Source organism: Macrobrachium nipponense, chromosome 8 (genome assembly GCF_015104395.2).
Source record: "Macrobrachium nipponense isolate FS-2020 chromosome 8, ASM1510439v2, whole genome shotgun sequence".
Classification (NCBI taxonomy): Eukaryota; Metazoa; Arthropoda; class Malacostraca; order Decapoda; family Palaemonidae; genus Macrobrachium; species Macrobrachium nipponense.
The window spans coordinates 31,824,532-31,828,318 of record NC_087203.1 but is presented as its reverse complement, the minus strand read 5'-3'; positions in this window follow the sequence as shown (position 1 = coordinate 31,828,318).

Below are 3,787 nucleotides of genomic sequence, written 5' to 3'. Positions count from 1 at the left end.
CACTAAAAACGTTCTTATATCGCTGTTACTCTTTGTTACGTTCATATGAAAGTATGTATACACACACATACACGAGTATCACTTATGTTTCTACTTTCACTAGTACATCAAATTATGTGGTAAAACATAATTTTGAATTATGTGGCTGGAAATTATCTTTAACCGTTAAATATATCTAAATTATTTAGATTTACAAAGTATCTGCGTCCGTATCTACACCCGCGAGGCTATGGTCATCAAATATCAACATCTGCATCCGCATCCACAAATTTAAAATATTGATATCCGCATCCACATACACATCCGCAAATTTAAAATATTGATATCCGCATCTGCAAATTTAAAATATTGATATCCGCATCCGCATTCGCAGATTTAAAATATTCATATCCACATCCACATCCGCATTCGCAAATTTAAAATATTGATATCTGCATCCACAGCCGTATCCGCAAATTTTTTAAAAAAAATGTATATCCGGAAATCCCATTTTCGGACACCTGATACACTTCTACCAAGTACATAACTCACTGCTTAGATTAACAAATAGCTCAGTTTGCTCAAACTGTTCTCTCCAGGTGAGGCGCATCCTGGCCGCGCAAGAGTATAAAACATTCTACTTGCTTCAAAATCCTAAAATACTCCCACGTGCAAATAGCATCGATCTGAGCAATAAATCACCTACTGAAAGCGAAAAGTCACAGCGCTTGGGACTGACGGCCGTGACATTTGTTGACTGTCGACAGTATTTCTTTCTTTCTTTTTTTCTTCTTCTTTCTTTTGGTTCTGGAATTTGGAAAGGGATGGATGATGAGAAGAAGTAGGATGTGGGTTAGGAGAAAAAAAAAGAGCTGACGATGGTCTTTTCATATTTCATCATTTTCCTGGAACTGTAAAATGACGATGATACTCAGTAGCAAATAAAAGAGAAGGATGTTTAGAGGAAAAGATGAAGAAGAGATGAAGATGAGAAAATATGAATAAGCAAGAATGGGAAGAGCGAATGGTAACCAAATCGTCGTTTCTAACCTACTCGCACTATAGATAGCAAAAGGAAAATTAAGAAATAAAAGCGAAATTGATGAGAAAATGAATAATTATGTACTCGCACATATGAATTCTTGAATAAATTCCCGCTAAGAAATAAAATCCTTTGAAGTGAAGTACTACTCACCTGCTGATAAATTTTTCATCACATCCTTCGGTACTTTGGCTAGACAGTGATAGCTTAAATGTCAAGGTCTCTCTCTCTCTCTCTCTCTAAACAATGCAGACAAGAAGTAGATGATCTTAGTGAAACAAATATCTAGACCAAACTATACATATTACATCTAGACAAAACTATACATATAGGTACACGTTCCACCGTCACAAGGATCACGTGACTATGTTTACTGCGAGAGCCAGAAGGAAATATTGAAAGGAATAAGTGCAAGCGCTTTATTCCATTTATTTATGGTGATAGAAGTTCACTCTCGACGTGGTTCGGAAGTCACGTAAAGCCGTTGGTCCCGTTGCTGAATAACCGCTGGTTCCATGCAACGTAAAAACACCATACAAACAGGCTTTATTCCATTTAATATATAGATACTTCGTCAGGGTGCAGTATACAATAAAATACAGCTACAGGAAGTCAGAAAGTAAAACTGACCTCAATAAATAGAATCAAAGCAAAAGGAATAAGCAACAGTTATAAAACATAGCAAACATGTGCACAAACTAAGAAACTGCAATTACATAAAAAGTAGACCTGAAAACAAAACAGGTTTCAAGATAGTTACAGGATTTTGAATTGCTGAACAATAGCCTTCGTAATCCAGTCAGCCAGTTTATACGAAGCCTTGCTAATATTGAAACTACAATATCCCTTTAGTTTTATTATACTTGATTCTATCATATTTCTTTTAACCATGTCTTGACGAAAATACACCTTTCCAGTATTTTTCCAGTCAATGGAATGGTTACAATTATTCAGTGCAAAATAAGAATAGTGGACATATTTACCACACGAACACAATACATCTAGACAAAAGTATACTCATCACTGAAAATGCAATAATCCTTTCAAATACGGCTTTTTTTTTTGCATTTATGATATAAATAGATCTTCGATATAAAGTAAACGCAAACAACTTTAATATAATTTACTACTTACATTTATGAAAAATATATTCACCTGTAACTTCATTAAAAAATCATCATTAAGGATTGCATGAATTTTACCTGGTCTGCTCAGTCACATTGCATGTAGTTGGTTTCTGAACTTCCTGGGTATCGATTAACTTTCTTCTTGGTTATGACCTGCTGTATGAACTTTGTGCACTGCTCACTGGTGCTCAGTACATATTATGTGTTTGTGTGTGTGTGTGTAAATAAATTCTTCTGTTAAAACAGGGTACGCCTCAAGTACAAAAGGCCCATTAAAACACTCTGGAATGAAGCTTAAGGACTATATTTCGGTGGACTGACTCCCGCCCTTATCAGTCCACCGAAATATAGTCCTTAAGCTTTAAACTAGAGTGTTTTAATGGGCCTATTATACTTTATATATATAATATATATATATATATATATATATATATATATATATATATATATATATATATATATATATATATTAGGTTTCGGTGTTTCCAAATTAGACCCCGCCCCCCCCCCCCCCCTCCACAAAACAAATGGAAAGTTATGAGGTTTTCTGCTGGAGCCTTTCTCCAAGTACATTATCTTAAGTTTTATTAAGCTATTTTTCATTTTACATTTCTTGTATTTTCAGACTGAGTGACGGAGTTAGATACAGCCATGGTTAACTACTCGGAGGAAATCAGATGGCTTGACCGAATCTGGGTGCTATTAACCCTTCAAGAGGGTCCAAGGATGGCTGGTGGCAATCCTTCATTTCGACATGTTTCCTGGATAGCTAAATACAGTAAAAAAGATGAATCCCTTGTTAAAAGAAACTAGAACAAAAATCCATATGACTGTCATTGCAAAAAGAGTGAGAATCTTGGAAGGCCTGAAGTCCTTTCTCAGGAGTCAAAATACATCATAGCTGAGGCAGTGGGTAGACCAAGAAAGTCTTTACATAAATTGGCGCTTGAACTAGAAACAAAAAGAGAAGTTATAGTGCTGTTATCATGAGTTGAAAAAATCTGGTATCAAGCCATTTCATGTTATCAGCAAGCCCAACATCACTCAGCAACAGAGAGAAGACCGTGCATGGTATCGTGGTTCCATTTCTTAAAGATTGGGATGCTGACTTTTTTCCATGTTGCTGCATCAGATGAATTCTTCATTTACAGTCAGGAAGCCAAATCATAAAATGACATCATTTGGGCTGCAAAGTTGGATGATATCAGAGATGACGTGGGCTATCGCCAAGTTGTAAAATTTCCTGAATGTTTGTGAATTTTTCTCTGTTTTACAGCCAAACGGTTAATGTGGATCATTAAAGAAAAAGGACAGTCTTGGAATGGTGAATACTTCAGAGAAACTGCTTACTGGTGGAATATTTCCTTTCCTCAAAGGTCCTGAAAATCAGTTACCTGTTGAAGAAGTCATATCTTTGCATAATAAGGAACCATGTTTCAAGGTTCTTCAGACAAAGGAGCTACTTCGAAATAGTGGTATCAATTTCTTCTTGCTAAGTGAATTTGCATATAGCTCCCCTGACCTTAATGTGTGTGAAAACATTGGTAGTATCTTAAAGGATTGTGTTGAAGTGCGCACAGTGAACTATGATGGGATGGTATACCAAGCCTTGACGACCTGCGAATAGAGGTGACCAGAG